Below are 20,796 nucleotides of genomic sequence, written 5' to 3' on the forward strand. Positions count from 1 at the left end.
CATAATTAGGGAAGATGCAATAACACTGCGACCTTGGAGCAGCTCACCTGTATAACAAGTGGTCAAACAGGTCCGCCCGCCCGTCCGTCCATACATCCATCCATAGTTAAAAGAGTCTTTGCTTCTGCAGCTCTCTCTTGAAACAAGCAGCTACCTTGAAGCTCAAGCTCATTAAATCCTTCAGACATTGTTTTGCACTCCCTCTTTGACACTCTTTAAGTGTGTGCTTGCATTAACACCACGCTATCGTGGGGGTGTTTTTCATGATTTCAGTGGTTTCCCAGCTTCTTTTTTTTTGACCTGTCGAAGACTCCTTCAGTTACACATTGTGCTCGTTCGAACTGATGCTACTATTGAATTAATTAAAGTAGATTCTATTACAAAAGATCTTCCTTTCTGACTGTCTTTGTTTTGATCAGTTAAGAGTGTTTAGAGTGGACTCTGTTTCAACATTTTATTCATCACCTTGAGACATCTTCAACTTTTTATTGATTATTAGTCATCTGTAAGTTTTATCTGCATGTTTCAACCACTTAACCATTCATTTTAATGAATTACTTTAAGAAGATCATGCCAAATAGTTATGAGTCACAACAGACAGTATTCAGGTGATAAGCTCTCCCCAAAATTAGTCTAGCTCCTCCACAATCTTTCCACATACCTCTGACAGCTGCCCTAAGGCACAAGGACCCCCAGTTGGGAATCACTGATTTAAGGGCCACGCTCAAATCTGTCTGTCTATTGTATATGTGCAAGTAATGTTGCAGCAAATGTCTTAAATATCCAAACTGAAGCTATACTGGGAGTACTTGCAGCTTGCAGTTTAATTTGCACTTGATTAGTTTTAAACAGCATTTTCCAAATGTATTTACTTCTGCATATTTAAATCTGCATGCAAAGGCCAGTGCATTACAAATTTTAAAAGGGCCAAAATGTAAAGACCCGTCAGAATCAAATATAATTTGAGTGCAATTTATTTAGTGGCCCTTATCAGTTAAATTATGCTGTTTTTCTGTTTAGGCAATGCAGGTGCAATCACTGAAGGGGGTGGAAGTGAATCTGTTTCTTAATTTATTTATGTAAACTTGGCTTCTCTCCAGTTGCAGCAGATGATTTCATTTGTCTGAGCAGAGTGCCTGATATAATAGGATTACAATCTGGCTGTTGGAAAATTGTCTGTGAACCTCTGTGTTTCTGAAGGCTTGAGCAGGTCTATTAGCCCATGATGGCATGCTGTGTTTTTTTATTCTTCAGATTTATCTTGCATTAAAGTACATAATATAGCATGTAAGTTAAGCTATTAGTACGAGTGTAGTATTTACTTCTGGGGTCAGGGAGGATCCTGATCACTGAAAAACCAGTCATTATTGATTATACATTTGAAATTGAGGCATTTTGAGGCCAGACTGGAGGCTTTTGCCTTATAGCTGCTAACTGCTCGGCATATTAAAGTTGCTAAACGTGTCTGTCGGTTGTTTGGTGCTGGCCAGTTGGCATGGACTTTTAAGGCCTTTTTGTTGTTGTTGTTAAAGCAGCAGCCTGCTGTGCCTGGAAATTACATGATTCTCGTGATAATAAAAAGAGCAGAACATTTCAGCTTGATTTCACTGGAAATAAACAAAACTGGTGGAATGTTTAAGAGGGTTAAAATAACCAATGTTTACATTTAACCTCTTGGGATCTGGTGATTTGTGCATGTAAAACACAGCTGTGTGTAGTCTGTGCAAGCATCTTAATACAAACCATATTTACGTTCACTGTGACCTCTAAAGGCCGTTGTATTGGTATCGGGAGCAAAGAAGGGAGTCCGGCGATGTAGCATAAAGAGTATGGTATCGAAGTATTTATTGTTATTGCCATGACGACAAAGTTCCAGTACACTGTCGCTTGTACCGTCCAGGAGCCATATATCTGTACTGTACGTTGCTTTGGCGAATGAACTACGCTGTTGTTTCTGTGTCAATATGTGTCGGTTAACACCGAGTTAACACTCATCGTTTTGGGAGTCAGCTGAAAAACATCTTCTCTGTCATTTGAGGACATGTAGGCTAACGTAAAACAGTGAGCTGACAAACTCTGTTTGTTATCAAATATAACCTCCATCCCATTACACAGTCAGCTTATCTACTGTCAATATTAATATATTGAATATAGCAGTCTTAAAAAAGTAAAGACGACTTAATTTTTTTTGCATTATCCTCGTGTGTAATCGTGGACTTTTGATGGGCCGAGAAACACACACTTCAAATGGAGACAGGATAACTTCACTTACATCGTCAAATTGGTCGTGTGTCATGGTGCGAAAAGCTCTGCTTTTAAAAAGGATGAGAAGACCAGTTGCTCACTTACTCTCTAATAATTTATGATAATGAATTCCTCCTAATCCTAACCTGCTGCCATCGGTGTCCTGACCTCCGACCACAAAAGAACACCAAAGAATGCACTGACACTGCGCGCGGTGCACCTTGGTTCTCTAAATTAGCTCCGTTTGTCTCGTTACCTGTTACCATTTACCAGGAAAAGAGAAGTCAGTGAAGAAATTAGGTGCAGCAGAGAAAGTCTAATCAGAAACACAAACTCATGTCTCCAGGGTGTATTCAGATGAAGGGTTCCCTGGAGACATTTGGCGGCTTCGGGAATGTCTTCGAGGTGGGATTAAGTCAAACATTTTTTTTTACACCAGGGACACATCCACACAGAGCACTGCAGTATGAATATTAGACTAACCCTTATCTATCTGTAAACGGATTAAGTTCAAATGCAGCTAACTGTTTGATACTGTAGTTTATTGAAATGTACTAGTGTCAGTATAAAAAGGGAATTACTGTATTTGATGATTGTTGTATAGCTAACACTCACCCCTGTTTCTTTCTATGTTCGTGTGGCACAGTTGGCTAATTCATTTATTGTTTCAAAATTAAAATCATAAACAAGGATAATATCTGTTCATTTCATTTTAAATGCCTTACTTGCTTTTTGGTCTTTGTCAGAAAAATCTTGCCTTATTCATCTTGATTTGTTTTTTAAGCATTTCAAACAAAGTAAGCAATTTTAAATATAATGGCTCAGCTATTTTTTTGCCTCCAGTGCACACTACATTACACAATAACAAGTAATCCTTTCACTAATACACATGTCAAACAGTATCTGGAGGGATCTGGCATATACCTTTATGTTCAAATTAAGCACTGCTGTCATCTTACAAGCCACATGCAGCACAGTGAGTGAGTGCACAGAGTACCAAAGGAGACGGGGATCTGCATTTTATTCCCCAGGCTACCTGCTCTGAAACACAAGCTCAGATAATCAAACAGGGTGAGGCCTAAGCAACAACGAGGGTGAAAATATCTTGCAGGCGGAAGATGTGACATGATAGATGCGCTGTGAACAGAAATGAGGTGCAAACAGAAGAAAACAGCTGGTAAGCGCTCGTCTCTAAATAGACTGAGGGTCCCGTTTTCTATTTTCTTCTTAGTTGCCATTTGAACAAACAACACAGTTGCGGCGTTTCATCCCAGCAAACACAAATCCTGGATGACATGGAAAATCCATCCATCCATTGGTGATTAGCACCAGTGATGCAAAGAGGCGGCAATTTGTTCTTTGACTTTAGACCTGACCCCGGACACAGAGGCTTAGCGTGGCTCCTGTCTCTGTCGCCTGGTGTTTCTAAAAGCGCACTGAGAGCTCCCTAAGCACTACTTCATCTGGGACGATGTCAAATATAATGTTGACAGTTAATGTGGTCATTTGGTGCATGGCTAGTAGTGGCGGCTATTCAATTAAAACAGCCCAAATGGCCAAAATGCTCAATTAGCTTTAATGTATTCTACTTTCTAATGAATGCTGTGTAAGTGGACGAGGGAAAAATAATTTATGACGTATTTTACCTGTAATGGCTTAACTTTAAGTTCAGCATTACTAGTCGGGGGTATTTTTGTTATTGTTTATTATACTCTTGTGTCAACCTAATCCTCGGACATGATATAGACATTTGTCTGGGAGACTTAGTGTTCCCCCTCTGGGCAGCGGAATGGACAACACAAAGCTAGACTGAAATCCATGTTAGCAAAGCTGTTTAAGTGAAAAGTGAAACTCGAGCCGCTGCACAAAAACTTCTAATACCCGCACAGACAAGAGGAACAGATGTAAACGTACTGGTAAATATCAAACACTGACAGCCTTCAGAAGCCATGTGAGACTGTGCGCCCCCAGAGTGTTGACTACGATTAGATGGCACATGCTGCTTGTGCTGCAGTGAGTTCTCTGTTGCTGTTATCCTTCATTCTTTCATCATATCAACTCTTGCTGTGCGTGGTGAGAGCAACAAAGATTTTAGTTTGAGAATGCCACTGACCACAGTTTTTGTGCCTCTATGTACAGCTTGACATGTTTTCCTCTATGAATGTGAAATCCTCGGCCCTCGCCGACACATAGCTACCAGCGAGTATGGTGTTTGTAAGACTCGAGCAGGGTAATCCTCAAACTGCCTCTGAGACCAGTCTTTAAATCAGCCAATCTGAGTCGGATTAGACAGTGTTAACAGGATTGCCTTGGAAACATAATATTAATTTCAGCCCTCAGAAAGAGGACAACCGCACGACATGTACTGCTGCTTCGGGGCAGATGTCGAGTTCACTCTCTCCCTCTCTAAAGTGTCTCCCAAATAGAGTTCTTCTCAGAAGAAGAAGAATTCAATAAAATCTGAGAAACTCTTCTTTAGCATTAGTTCCAGATGTTTGGCCTCAGACGTCTGGATTGTCGGTGTGTGAATGTCTTACGCCTGGATTTTGTGTGCCAGTCCATGAGATTTATTTCCTAGTGCAGTTGAGCGAAAGCCAACAGCAGGTGTGAGATTATGATTCGCTCTTATTTTGAAGTGAGCAGATGTGATGCTATTAAAACCTTACCAGACACAAAAACTCATCTTTAGGACCATTCTTATCATCTACTCACATATAGGACTCCTTCATAACACCAAATAAAGCTGAGATGAAGGCTTTGTTGAGATGGATCTTAAAAGTTACTACCTTTATGTAATATGGAAATTCTTATAAAGGGTGTGAAAGGCATCTCTGAAGGCAGAGTTGGACTAAAAGTCCATTAGCAGTCTTCTGCGTGTCTGTGCTGCAAATGTGCTTAAAACTGTTAAGTCGCTGGTGGACAGAACACGAATGTGAATTATTTTTTAGTTAATGCAGTACTTTCGGCATACTTCAAAGCACCTGTTTTGAATGTTGAATAGATGTTTATTATCCAACATCTTCCCCAAATAAATACCACAGCCTGCTGGTGGGTTCTGGAGGCCGTTATCAACAAAAATATGACCACTGGACAGTACCAGCGACAAGTGTAACGTACTTTCGTTGTCAAAGTAATAATAACAAACTTGTTGTCAACATTGTGACACAATCACAGTTTGCTTAAGTTTAGGCACTGAGAGTACTTGGTTAGAAAAAACTTTACTTAAAAACGTTACATACGTTAATTTGCGTACGTAATTCTAAAAAGTAAATGTAGACATCTGTGAGACCCAAACGGGACATAAACAGCAGCCTTCTTGGTGAAACTCCCGTGTTTGAACCATTCAACCACATTCTTTCACAGACTTGGTTGTTTTTTATATTGCGTCACCTGACTTTCTCCTTTGCGCCCGTCATACTTTCTACAGCCACTAGAGGTGTCAGCTGAATGTTCAGTATGTTCCTATTAGCTATTTGGGAAGAAGTTGGATGATAATTTCCTATTGAACTGTCTGAAAACAGAGTGGGTGTTCAAAATGAGTACACAGCAAGATTGGGACGAGAAAGTTTTAGCACTGATCAGGTTTTGTTGATGGCAGGCGTCTAAATGAGAGTGCATTTTCCACTGTGAATTTTCAAAGTTTTTTTTCTCCATGAGACTAATGTTCATCATAATACTCTAGGTTTATGGTAAATGAAAGTAAAAACTGAAGTAAAGCTATATTCTTTTAAATGCTTAAAACCTGCGTTTTTTTCCAACTCAAGGAAACTAATAAGCTTGAAACACAATCCTGGCCAATCATCATCCAATAAACTTGGCTAATGTTTTGGCAATCAGTCTTATCACAACATCCAGCAGACCTAAAGCATTCACTTACAATAGTGCTTAAGATCAGCTGGCAGATGTACGTAGGTCCAATGTTTACTTTCTTTCTACCTCTGTTTTGATCTCCACTCGTTCCTGAGGTCAGTCTCTGACTATACAATAGTTAATACTCCATTATGTTCACCTACTGTTTGCTCACTTTGTGTATTTGGTGTTGAACAGTGCACAGTTTTGCTGAGAATAGCTGTCTGCTATCTGGCAACAAGACTAATGAAAGCTGTCACACTGAAACAGTAACGTTGTGGGCTTTAAATTATAACAATTAGCTGACGATGTGGAAGTGTTTTGCAGAGCTGAGGGGAAGTACAGAGTTGGATGATTATTCTATTACAACGAGTGATGGAAACATAATTTATTTTTCAGTCAACATTTGATTTCTTAAATATGAATCAATTTTTATGGAGCAGAAACATTTCAGTGACAATCAATTAGCACATTCGATGATAATTAGAGCGATTCTTTCACCAGCAACATCCTCCTCTGACGAACTAGTCGCTTTTTGCTGTTATAAATACCCTTAATTTGTCCGTAGGTTTCCTACCAGAAGCTGCAGACAGGCCTCATTGGTGCTCCATCGTAGACAGATATTCTCGGTGCCACTCAGGCACTGAGCAGCTCGCACAGGTCTGGGCTCAATGTTTTGGTCATTAGTTCAGAACCATTTACTTGATAATCTCACCTGGGAAGGACAGGTAATGGTTCCTATCGGCGCAATTATGGCTACTCTCACAAACAACTATTCGTACGTGTCATGTACATACCTGCTCAACTTCTCTGACCTCGGGAGCTAAGTGGTGTTTCCTGACATCTGGCACAGTCCTGAGGCCACGGTCAGAAAACGCTGTCAGATTTGTGAAGACTAACAGCAAACTGGTCACGTGACATAAAATCATTCCATTTAAATTGATTGATTCAAAATAATATTTAAACAGTTCTTAAGGGTACAATTTTACTTCCTATTTTTTACTGTTATAGGTTCACCAGGTTTTGCTTGCTGGCTAATCTTTTTAAATGATGTTGGCATTTTCAACCCCTAGTGTCATTGTATTTTCTATTTAGTCTGTGTGATATTTTTGATGTGTGATGCCTTAAACTCGGAATATAATTTCCACATAATCTGTGTTCACAAAATATAAACTCCAAAATCTCATTATAGGATTTAATCAAAATTACTTTATTTCAGGATTTAATGTTGTGACATAACTTCGATATATGAGATGACTTCCTATCACCCTGTAAATTACTTCCTCTGAACCTGCCATACATTTATTATTCGTGTCTGTGTGTGTGTGCTTTCTTCTCCCCAAAATACAATTACAAACACATCCAGGATAGTATTGTGACATTTCACAGGTAAGTGTTGGTGTTTTTCTGAACCCTCCAAAAGGTCACATCCAGCGATAAAGGAAATCAGCACAGTGTAAGACATATTTCTTGGACAAAATACATCAAAAGGAAAGAAAAGGAAAAAAAAAAACAGAAGAGAAACACAATCTGCTTTTGTCACTTCAGGTTAGAAAAAGAAATGCTATTGCATTTCCATGTAAGACAGTTTAGGTTCTGGGGTTACAAACTCTTCAAGCACTGTTATAAGGACCCTAAATGGATTATTGTCTTAAAAACGCTTTAATATCATATTTTCATGAAGCATAGATAGATAGCATAGATCATTTTGTCAACTGGCAATATGACTGATAAACATTTTAACCTATAATGCTTAAAGTCTAGCCTCCCTATCCTGCAAGACAAGGTGGCGTGTGCTCTCCCAACATGACTGAACCCTGAGAATCCCCAAATTGACTCCTGCTCACTTCAGTGCCCTACATTTCTTGCCTTTCAAATGGAATGTTTTGGATTTGATTGATTTCCAACTTGATCTATCTTTGCACCTACTCAACCACCTCCATCAACTTGGCAGAAATGCAACTAGAGAGCTATTGATTTTTGTACCCCTGAAATCACTTAGAAGAGGATATACACTTTGCTCTCACTGTACCAAAATAATTTTAGCTCTCCAAAATGGTTTCCTATTTTCTCAATTTCACAAACCCATTTAATTCAGGGGAACATTACTGTGGGGGGAAATTGAACATGGACTGGCTGCGCCCAAGTCGATGAACCCTTAAGATGTAGAGCCAGCGTTTATAGTGTGGAGGTTCAGTGCAGCCCGCTGAGATCAGTGCCACCTTTAAAGTAAAGCTGGTATTATAGGTTGAATGAATAATTATGAAGTAACTAAAAATAAAGACAATTTTATGTGTGAAAACTAATCGTGTGTATAATGGAAGCTAAAAAGTACAACCTGATGGCAGCAAAGAATCCATTAAAATCAACAAGATTACATCACAGGGTGTGGACGCAGCAGGAACCAAATAGCAAATCAGCAAAGATTTCAGGATCCATGTTCATGTACAAAAAGAGCCCAATGACCACATTTGCAGCTTGTTAGATACTGTTGTACTGAAATGAAAAAAAAAAAGAGCAGCTTCCACATGACAGAGTGACATCCATAGCTCTACTCTTTGTGTGAAAGTCACCTTTCGTGTCACAGCTTCATGGAAAGCTGCCCAATGATGAGCTGCCAGGTATTAAGCATTTTTAATCTCACTTAATCTCCCCCGAGTTTCATCCAACCTTCCACTTTCAAGGAGTTAAAACTTTATGATTCGCGTTTACGATTTTCATCTTTCCTTCCTTCTCTGCTTCTTATCTGTCCCTGAGGTGACATCGAGTGAGCATTTTTCCTTTATTATATGTTTACTTGCTGCAACATAGAAACAAATGATCTCATCTAAATGGACACGAACGCATTCTTGATTATTGAATTTTTGCATTTCATGCAACATTTCCTGGCCAAAGAAATATCAAAATGGATTAGCAGTAAATTAGATTGAGAATAATCCCATTTAAAAAAAAAATTAATCCCATCTTTTTTCATTACTGGGTGTTTAGTGCAACACCCTATGACCAAATATGTCGCCCTAAGACTTCAAAACAGAGCTGTAGTCACAGTAGCCAAACTGTACATAAACAGCACAATCCAAGATGATTTAATTTTCCAGAGCTGCATCTAGTCTTCACCAGCCTGATCCTGTTATCCTCTGCACTAAACAGTACTGTAGATTCAAAACCATGTACAACACACATAATATATTAAGACACACACACACGCACAACCAACCTGACAAACCTGAGGGGTCCCTAAACAGCCAGAGACAGTGGTCTGTAAAGCCCGTAAATCAAATTATTTGTTCATTTTCAATCCAAATAATACTTCAAGGGGATAAAATTAAGTAAATGGATTCTAAAGGAAATGAAATTGTTGTACAAAAACAGACTAGCGCAGAGAGCACAGCCCATTTTCTGCACGGTAATGGTGATCAGCAATGTCTTTCCTCTGTTCTCCACCTCTCTTTCTCTATCTGTCTCTCCTTTTTGTTTACCTTTAACCCATGTAGCATAACACCCAGTGAGAGGCCAGTGGAGATTTATGTATACGGCCCAAAGGTCAACTCAGTCTCTGTTGCGTTTGAGAAAGTGGATATGACGCTGGCGGGGAGGCACAGCTTGAAGCCAAGCTTTAAATGAGTAAGAAATGTCACAGAAAAGGTGAGTTATGATAGAAACATGGTGGAGATGGGTTTGCATAGTAACTCAATATAGCCTCGAGGTATCCCAAATTTAAGAGCGGCAACTTTTTCATGTGATGTTCAAAAGGTGGATAAAGGCATGAAGCACACGTACATTTTTCTCAGGTTTCTGCTGAATTAGCTGAAACATTGCTGGTGTCATTGTCACAAGAACACAAAAACATAAATAGATTTTCATTCCTTGTTGTCTTTATGCTGCATAATGTGGAGGAAAATTGGTGCAATGTTCCTCTGCTCTGAAGTAAGGAGAGCTATTTGAATTCCTGCTGTGTACAATTATGATTGATGTGCATTGGTCTGGGTGGCGGCGGAGGTGGAGGTGGTGAATCCGTGTGTGTTTGATGTGTAGTTGTCCGCAGAGCCCTGGTAGCTGATGAGCTCTAACTAAATGGCAGACAGACAAATGCAGCGATTGTGTGGGTGATCTGTGGAGCTGACAGGTGTGAGAGGTTCGAAGAACATTTTTAATAGATAATACAAAGTAACAACACCCAAGACAGACTGACAATTTAGATTTTCTTCCACTGACAGAGAAGAAAGCATTTTTCTCAGCAGCGTAGACATGCACTTAACAACTGTAACATTTTATGCCATGCATGATCCTTGTGATCCACTGCTGTAACAGTGTCTGACAAGGCTTCATTTTTTCATTGAACATTTTGTACTCTTAACGGTTTGATTTTAAAAACGCATAATTTTTCCCTTGATATTGCCATAGTATATAGTATAATAGTATAGTATAGTACGGTATAGTATGGCACAAAGTACTTTTATTTCATTAAAAGTATTCATTAATTATTTTACATAAAAAAAAAATTCTGATCTATTCGTGCAAAATTAAACAGACAATTTTTTAGCTACACACTAGCAGGGGAAAACAAACCGGTGTGAGAGGAGCATATTGTTTTAACAGCCACCTGGGCAAACATCAAAGCATTTCATAGTTATTGGGCTTCGTGTGGACACAGTGGTAATCCTTGAGATTTAGAGATATATTTCAATACTAATTCCTGCTGTGTTTATTTACTGCACATCCACAGATCTCCTGCCTGTTCAGCCACCACTGCTGCTCATCCAAACAGCATATCTCCATGAAGGCAAATGGTTCACTCAAAATACGACAAAATACACACCACACATAACATTGATATTATTAAGATACAGATAATTAATTTTTACATGAGTAATTTATAAATGAATGACTATCCACATGTATAAGCAGTATAATTTATGCACAGAAATGTATTTTAATGTTTCATGAGAAACCTGTTGAAGGCCAAATCCCAGTGTCAACATTAGTGTTGCACCTGACTTAATTCCTGTGAATTAGTCCCAGAAGTTGTGACGTCAAAACCAAAAACTCAAGCTGCTCCCAAATCCAGACCACATGTCGAGTCTGAACAGCTTTAATGTGAAAGTAAACTTATTCAAAACAGTCAGGATGAATATTTATAAAAAAAGAAAAAAACAAAAGTTGATGGACACTATTGTCTCACAATGCAGATGAGCAAAGTCAATGGACAAGCTCCCACACACATATGGAGAAAATTAAAATCTAATTATGGATGGTGGTGAAACAGCTCTGAACATCCTAGAAAACAAAGAAACACTAACATGTCCTTGGAAGAACATTTTACTTTGTGTTTGTACAAATTTAATTTGCAGTGGCTTTATAATGTTGCAGTTTAACATGCATCAACACGCATAAGATTTCCTGGTACTATGAATGCTGATATTCGTTCGTTTATTATGTGCAAACAACAGATCCAGATAATTAGTGTATTGTGTTAACTGTATAGAATTATTGAGCAGAATAGAATTGAGACACACTGACAGCACACATATTTCTTCATTTTACATACAGCAGCACATCAATCTGTGACGTTAACACAGTGTCTCTTTCCTTTTCGTAAAAGACCAACATATCCAGCCTGGTATTCCGACAAAGTCGTCCACTCGAGTTCGCCATGACACTTTCACGCTTTGCCTCACTTATAAGTGAAAAGTACACACATTTATGACCAGAGTCAAAAATTAAGTCATGAGACAAAGAACAGAGAGTGATAAAGTGGTGTTTCCAGACCCAAATTCAGTGTGAATATAGGTTTTAGAAAAAAAAAAACTTGAATTCAGTGGCATCGTACTTAACAACAGACATTAGTTGCTGATTGGTCTGAGTGGCTGAGTGGATGTTAATGCGAAAAGTGGAGCTCTGTCTGGTAAAGCCAGGCGAGAAGTTTGAGTGGTTGGATGTAACGAGCACAGGACTTTCACCAAGATAGCCCGTGTTCGTCAACGTGGATTTCTTTCAAGTGACGCAAGTATTACTTACATGAAGTGACAAATTTAACTTGTGTAACATACGTTCAGTAACTAACATATATTAATGATGCAAAATATATTTATTTTATTTAATAGTGTTTTTTCATGCCAAAACCTGCAAAGCACCTTACTTTTCATGTCGAGACGAGGAAAGACGTGACACTGACACGGTATCTTCTAGTGGAGTAACAGGAATATAACATGCTTTGTCATGATACCGGGTTGACATATGACTCCACCACGAGTTTTCTGCCCACATTTATATAAAGCTATTTTTTATTCATTAACGTAGGCTGTCTTGATAAGTGAAGAAGATCAATTAATTATGCATGTTATGTATTTTACAGTGTTGGACGAAGTATTCACATCCTTTTTGTTGAAGTAACAGTATACTGCAATACAAATACAAATACTCTATTTCAAGTCCAGTAACACTCAACTCTTACGTAAAAGTATCAATTTTACTTTTAAGTAAAATATACTTAAAAGTGAAAAGTATTTTACTTTTGTTGCAGTTGGTTGCTCTTTTTATATACCATACACTAAATAACACGTCAAATAAAAAGTGAAATGCAAAAAGCACCACTAGTACAATAAAAACACACACACACACACACACACACACACACACACACACACACACACACACACACACACACACACACACACACACACACACACACACACACACACACACACACACACACACACACACACACAGTGTAAGCGTTTGATTCAGGAAGAAGAAAACCAACAAAAAGTGCGAGTTAAGGGGCCATCACTTAACAGCAACATTAGAGCAGTATGTGCAGCAGTAAAATAATCTCAGTCATCATCATCATCATCAGTGCTTTTGTGTGAAAATGAAAACGCCTTGGCAGACATCTGGAGGGTGTCAATTTGCATCTCGAACAGAAAAATGAGAAATATATCTAATGTACGATGACCACATCTGACACTAAAGATGTTGGATAAGAAGAAACCAAGCTTTTGTCCAATTCTCCCTCAGCTGACGAGAAAACTCTCAAAGTTTCTGTGTACAGGTGTGAAGAATCAAAGTGTCTGTGCTCCTGTGTCAGTGGAGTGTGTATGTGCGAGGGATGTTACTTGGCTGCTCTTGATGCAATCTATCATTTTGGGGCACCGATGCACCAGTCAACAGTCTCCAGCTCCCCCTGTAATACGGGGGATATTTGTGGCTGCTGTGAGGCAAACAATTTAATAAATCAGTTCAGTGCAGTACACACGATGCCCCTGGGCTTTACAAGCAAACAACATGCCCCGGCATCTAAGGACTCCAAAAAGACAGATGAGAAACAACTATTAAACTCTCTCAGTCTCTTTAAGAAAGGCTAATTTCGAATCCACAGTACATGGCAGCATTTGTATTCCTGGGATGGTGCTGAAGAAATATGAACCAATAGCTATAATGGCTAGACTTAACAGCAATTAAAATAATCATTTCCAGTTGCATTTGCTCATTTACAATCTTTTGTATATCTAAAGCAATTCTAAATTAATTGTGCAACTCTCGTTAACATAATAGTGAAACAGGAGATTAGCTATAGATTAATTTAATGGGTAAATGTAATGGGAACATTAGAATGGGAGGAAAAAACAGCCTAATATCCTAAAATGAATAAATGGTTTAGACTGATATTCTGGCTACATATACATTGTTCAAGGCTAATGGCACATTTATAGAAGAACAATAGTTTCATTCAATGGCTTCATTATGAATTGTATTGTATTGCAAGGCATTTATTGTAAATACAATACATTTTCATATGTGATTGTTTTATTCCAAATGCTTTTATTCTGAACTGTGTCATAGAGCCTGAGATAATATCAACAGGTGGCAGTAAAATGACATTGCAACAAAAGTAAGTAGGATATCCAATAGCTGTTTTATTTAGTTTTAAACGAGCTCCAAAATGTGTCATTGACCTGTTATGAATACACAAGAAACTTAAAATGGATCTGATTTCAAAGGGACAAAAGCATTACACATGCCACCTTAAAAATGATGCTGATCACTGAGACTCTGGTGGATTTCCCTCCTGCCAGGTGTTTGTGTGTAGGCTAAGAGATAACTCATGAGTGAAAGCCTGCCAGTTACAAAGATCTCTCCGTCCTGAACCTCCTCTGACCTCAAATCAGCAGCAATAGATTTTCTCTTTACCTGGCCAACTTTGCCTTCTAATTAATTTCAGATTAAGTATAAAAGCTCGCTGATTAAACGTGATCAGAAGAGATCCTTCCGTAACCTTTTCTGGAAGTTCTTGATTAGATCTGCCACGATAGATTCCCAGTCATGTGGAAAAATAGGGGGAAAACGCTGCATTTCCGCAAGTCATGAATTGCCTCCTGCCAGTGGGATGTAAATCAGCGTAGCAAGCTAAAATTGATGGAGCATCCTCTCGTTTTATTCCTGGCTCCCGAAATCACCCCGAATGCCCTAGCCAGTGCGTACAGACACTAAAAGATGGATTACAGGCAAAAAGGAGAGGTGTGAAACAAAGAAATTCCACATCAAAGCTATCAATCACATTGATCCTATACTGCCCTTTTTTTAGGCTCACGGTTTGTTATGTAAACTGTAATTAGGGACACAGCTGAATGCGAGGCCTGTAACTGTTTTGATCCCCCATTGACAGCGCTTATGTTGAGTTAATTGAGCTCATATCCCAGGATACATGATGAGAGGCTGTAACATTAGCCATTTCCTGCTTGCAGCTCATTGGGATGCAAGGCTAGTTCTGGCAGAGTAAACTGCGCCTTGGCAGAGATGCTGAGCAGTGGTGGTGCTGCTGCTGCAGGGACATGACAGCTACAGTCTTCCCAGCTATAAATCCCCCCCCCTCCCTCCCACACACACACACACACACACACACGCACGCACGCACGCACGCACGCACGCACGCACACACACACACACACACACACACACACACACACACACACACACACACACACTCTCTCTCTCTCTCTCTCCACAGGGCACACAGCCACACCTGTGTGTTAAGTTGAATCTGCCCCGTCATGCCATGTCAGTGAGTGAACTTGGCGGATGTAAGACTTTTGTGCCATTTCATCAACAGCCCATTATTTATTTTGGGTGGGTTTTTTTTTCTGAGATGCTTAAGAGATGAGGAGGTTTGGGAGTCACTCAATCTCCATTGAGTGTGAACCCAATTATGAGACCTGCTTCACTTGTCCCACTCAAAAATCAAAGCTGTTTGCTCAAAGCCACATCCTAAGCCTTTTCTAACCACAGCAGTCATGGCAGTCTACGCATGTAGTATCCTCAATAGGGTGTGATGAAGCTTTTCTTTCCATTTTCAAAATAAAACAATCAATCACCGACTAATTTATGGAGTGCATTTAATTGTTCACGTCGCCTGATGATATCAACCGCTTGCCGCTGTGTGTGTGTGTGTGAGGACAGCAGGTAAACACTTTCATTCAGCAGCTTATTCCTCTCATTCGGCTCCCCAGCTCAGTGTGATATGAGTTTGATTGTCTACTTGCAATTTACCCAGCAACTGCCAGCTCTCTGTCTTCGCCACATCTCGTACAGACCTTTTCTTAGATCCCGGTGGATTGCCTAGCAACCTTTTTCCTCTGTACAAATACCAATCTGTGCACTGAGCAGCACATGGTGACCAGTATAATTATTATGCATGGGAGACTAAACAGAAATGTAACACATTAAGAGATGACGTAGTCATAGAAATCAGATTAAACATGTAATACAGCAGTGGTTGACACAGGTATAATTGCATTTATGATTGCAGGATGTATCGTCTCAAGATACCTCACATCAATACGAGAAACTTCTGGATATTCCTTCTGCTGAACTGGTGCCTGTGAGATTCAGCTGTATGCGGCAGGTGTCATCCTTTGCTTTTTGGGAATTAAAGGATGTGAGAACACAATCTGTCACACCTGAAACAGGATAACGTAGTCGACTGTGTCTTCTGCTACAGGGGTATGGGAGGACAGGTTCAGGGACAAATTACGTTGTTTGCTGCTGCAAGTCAATCAAGCAAAACTGAAGGAAACTAACTTGGCCCGTTTTTAAGTAGTCAAGGTGAGTTTTTCAAGTACTTATATATACTTGCATATTCCCATTACAATTCTATAATCCTCAGAGTTTTTGAGATTGCTTCACCTACGGTAGCGATGGAATTAGTTATCCAACTTCCCCGGTCCCTCGGTAGAAAAGGACAGAGGTATGATGACATCATCCTTTTTAAGGTACGAAAGGCTGTTTTCCCACTTCATTTACTTCCCCAGACAAATGGAGCACACCTTTAGCACACTGTCAGCTGTCGGAAAATCTGTTTCAGCAAAGAGACAAATGGAAGTTTGGGAATAACAAGGATATAATTGACTGAGTCATTTACTCATTTTAAAAAGTCCCTTGACAACTCAACACCTATTTTTAACACATATATGTGAGGCAGCAGAGACGTCACTGGTAAGGGATGCATTCAGTAGAAATCCTTGAAAGAAGATGACCCAGTTGCCTTTCAGTGAAACTGCAGCTACATTTAGCGGCTTGATGGAGAATTTCTACAACACGTATCAAATGCTGCAACTATAATCTGAAGTCAGCGTGTGTCTGTAAAGTAAGTGTCATTCAGCCTTTAACACAAAGCACACAGCACAATACCGGCTTAACTATTGCTCTGTTTAACATAATTGATTCACATTTTCACCACTGAATGTGGCATTGAGGGAGATTGATTGTGAAACAATTTAAATAGCAGCAATTGACTATACATTATCCTGGCTTTCAATGGCTGAAACAGCTGTGGCTACAGCTTGAGATTTTTAAACTTAATTTCATTGTTCACTGACTTTTTTTTTTTTTTTTTTTTTAAAGGAAGCCATGCATTTCAATCACCACAGCTACCAAATGTGCTCTCCATCAATCATCACCCTACATTAACCTAGTCTTTAGTGCATCAACAAGTCTTTTCCCTATTGGGAAGCACTGTTCTGTACAGCAAATCTGTGGAATTAAGGAAAAGCCTGTGTTTCATATTGGATTTAGATATTAAACCTTTATCCAATAATACCAACATCCTCATGTGAATTGTATATTATTATTTCAAGTGATGAAAATGCATTGTTATTAGAATTGTGTATCTTCTTTCTGAATAACAAGGCCACGATAGGTAAGAATGGTACAAGAATGATTTGGGTGGATGGAAGAGTTTTGTTGGGTAGAAAAAGGAGACAGTATTGCAGTTTTTAGTTTGGTTAAAGGTAATGTTAGGAGGTTGTTGAGTGAGAGCAGTGGAGGATCTTCTTTCCTTCCTTTGCAATGTAATTAATAGTTACATTAATATTTAGATTAAAAAAAGATAGCTGTCATTTGTGCCATAGTTCGTAAAGGTGAATTTGCTGTATGCAGAAAACATATTTTGTGGTTTGCGTTTGTTATGTTGGACGGATAAAAGTATTTTGTATAGTGTGAAACCTTTTTATATCTGTACGTCTGCTTTATATGTTTCAGTTGGTGTCATTACAATGCAACACGATGGGATCCTAGTTGGTCCATATTTCTGTTTACATTTCTCATTTTGTTATTTTGTATGTTTTGTATTTTAAGACTGTGTTGCATGTCTGAAAAAGCACACTGAGGTCCTGAATGATATGAATTTTATGTTGTTGGCTTATAAATGATATAAGTCTGTGCACTGCCCCAGTTAAGTAAATCAATACATAAATTAGTAGTTTAGAAGTGATAATACTCCACGAGTTGTGTGATTTTTAGCCACTGCTTCAGCCATTACAATCATGAAACCTCAGTTTTTTCAGGCTACCATGGTTACTCACCACGTGTTAATTTGCACATATTGCCAGATGAGTTCAAATTATTTAAGCCTATCACCGCTGGACATGCAGTTTTTAAATCTGGGGTCTGACGAAACATTCCCGTGCTGGCCGGATGCATACTGAGCATGCTCTATGGGTGGAGCACGTGCACCAGAGACTCACGCTGGTTGAGCCAGCTAACTTCTGGTTTAGTCCTTTGTTAACTTGAATGGGGATAAATGAAATCAGTCATGGGACTCATCTAGACTTTCCAAATGTTATCAGACTGAATGGATCAAATTCTAAACTAATAATTTTGTGGAGGTTGTGACACTCCAAACAATCCATTCATCATTTTACAGTCACAATAGCGACAGAGAGGCAACAGTGGAGCCGATGACTCATGTTCATATCAGATACAATTTCTACCCTGCAGGTTTAAGTCCTCTTCCCTCTCTCTACTGTTAGTTGATTAACTCAGTTCTCTCAAATATGATTCAAATATGATGCGCATTTAAAATTACATTTGCGCGGTTATCACAGCAGAGCTATTTATTGTGTGTTTTGGCAGTTGCTGGTTACACAAAGCGTTAGCTCCGAGCTCTTCATCTGGGGCTCAGCTGTTGTCGACTTTACCAACAGTTTAATACTGGTGTTTACATTTAAAACAGCAAACAAACTCTTACGTCACAAGTAACCAGTAACACTGCCTGGAAACAAATGCCTTCCAACCAATAAGAGTCTAGAATTATACATTATTGAACAAGTTGTACTGATTTAGTACTGTTTCTGTCCAGTACATTTCTTTAACATGGTTAAATAATGTTCCACTCAAAGATTTTTTTTATTTGTATAATGGAGGATTGGGTAGTTCTGTAGAATACGATTAAAGCAACTCAAAACGTGACAAATAGTTTTCAGTCATTCTGAGCATAAAAAAGTGGCTCCACCTTTGACCCTGAAATGGATCAGGAAAGTAGTCGATTGCCTTGTGATTTGAGGGAATGTTTGAAAGTAAACTTGCGGCACCAGTGTCATATTGGGCTTGTGAGATGGTAAAGGTAATCTCAAAGTGTGGGCATAGCAGCCATGTACATCCCCTGGGAAATCAAGAGCTTTCACGGCTGCCGTGCCCGCCAGCAGCTGCAACACAACTCTGAAACGACAGGGCAACGTGCGCGAAGCCAGAGATGGACAGAAACTTCGGTTTGACCTTAAACTGAAATACTTCAAACACACCATAAAACTATTGGGTGAGACAATGCCACGTTTCCACATAAATACACTGCTGCCAGCAGCGCAGCCAAACATGAAATGTATATACCTTTTCAGGCAACAAGTTTTAGATGAAGTATATATCTACTGGAGTTTCTAAAGGTAAATATTCCCACTCATTTTGTCTTGTGCCAACTGCTCTGCAAACACGAGAGGAATATAGGTTAGACTATGCTTACAGCAAAAACATCTGGCCCGGTGTTATTGGATTTGAGATCATTTTCGTAAACAAATGTACAAAGTTATTTGTAGGCATTTGGAAAGAAGTATAAAAAGTACATAGAATGAAGAAGCTAATGTCACTTTTTCCACTTCCTTTTATTTTATTGTGCTGTTATGATTCTTGTAAATGTAGAGCGCTCCCCCGATGATGTCCCCAATCCCACTGAAATAAGATCACTGGATGAAATCAATGAAACAGGATGAGGGATGAGAGGATTTTAAGCCCACATTCTATAAAATGTTACATTGTCTGGCTTACTTTGACAGCCCTGAGGAGGGAGAAAATAGCTGCATCTGCTTTCCAAGAAAATGCCAACAGATTGCCAGAAGGACCAGTGTATTGTCCAAATAGATGAAATGTCAAGTGAATAACAAACCAAAAAACATCTGTTGCCATTACCTTGACACTTTTCATTAGGCCTGTGAATCGGATATGAATATGAGGCAGTCATCGTCTGTAAGGAGCACAGAGGTTGTTGTCCCTGCACAGTGCAGGTATGGACATTGAGCTTTTAAAGAGAGTGATTTCCTCTTGTGGCCTTCTTTGTGCAGTGTGCATGCACAAAACTGAAAAGTTCAGTGTTTTTAAAAAAAATAAATTTACTATTTCAGTCAATACCTTATCATAGTTTGACTCATTTCACATGACAGCATTTCTGGATTAGAAACGTTTTCCCCAAATCTTCTTGTGACCTGTGAAATTATCTATCAGCCCTTCTTGTTCAGGCGAAATCCAAACTTTGGGAAAATATATATTGTTTTTCTCTAGTGTTTCTGTGAGTCACTCAGTTGATTTAAAACGTGATGTGGATGATAATTATTCTCTGAGCTTTTGGGTAAAGTTGTGGAGAAGGAACTGCTCCAGAAGCTGTTATGAATTGAAGTATCATGAGTCATCAGCCAGTCGGTGTAAATCCATGCAAACACATAAGTCTGAAAGCTATTCTGTCGCATCTGCCGCTCCTCCCTGTCCTGATTCTCTCAACGCTCTTCTAAGGACCTGAAGTGAGTGCAGTATACAGTATATGCAATCTATCAGTGTCGTTAAACTGTTCCCTGTGTGCGGCTGCAGAGCAATAAATACTCCGGCAGCGTGAATCTGTCATGTGTCAGAACGTGTTGTCATAAGCAGATATATCTTCTGCACTGCCTATTTTATTTTTATTTTTTACAGAGGAACACCAGGCGGAGTATTTACAAAATGTCATTATGTTATTGAGTTATCGTTGCAGATCTGACAAACATGTGTGTAGTTGTACACAATCGGTGCATCACTCATTTATGATTGCGATGCCAGAGGACTGGTTTTATACAATCAGCTTTAAAATATTCAGATTACAGTTTATGCATGACTGGAGATGGACACAGT

This window comes from Brachyistius frenatus, unplaced genomic scaffold (genome assembly GCF_029030835.1).
Source record: "Brachyistius frenatus isolate BFR_SWC_R1_liver_20210118 unplaced genomic scaffold, ASM2903083v1 Contig_64, whole genome shotgun sequence".
Lineage (NCBI taxonomy): Eukaryota > Metazoa > Chordata > Actinopteri > Embiotocidae > Brachyistius > Brachyistius frenatus.